The sequence below is a fragment of the Chelon labrosus genome, assembly GCF_963514085.1.
Source record: "Chelon labrosus genome assembly, chromosome: 21".
NCBI lineage: Eukaryota > Metazoa > Chordata > Actinopteri > Mugiliformes > Mugilidae > Chelon > Chelon labrosus.
This window is the reverse complement of record NC_140354.1, coordinates 773,759-774,014: the sequence shown is the minus strand read 5'-3', so window position 1 is coordinate 774,014 and position 256 is coordinate 773,759.

Below are 256 nucleotides of genomic sequence, written 5' to 3'. Positions count from 1 at the left end.
CATATGCGTCGCCGGTCACGTGACATGCCAGGATAATTTCTATTTTTTTCTATAAAAGCATTTTTTATTGATAGTTACTGTTTTATACTCTGCACGTGTATACTGGAATTTACCAAGCACTGTATAGGACTAATGTGACGGGTGAGAACACAAACTGAAAAATATAAAAAATGTAAAATATAATATAAAAAAATATATAGTATTACACTATATAATCCATAACTGTATACTGTAAGTAGCAATAATAATAATGTAA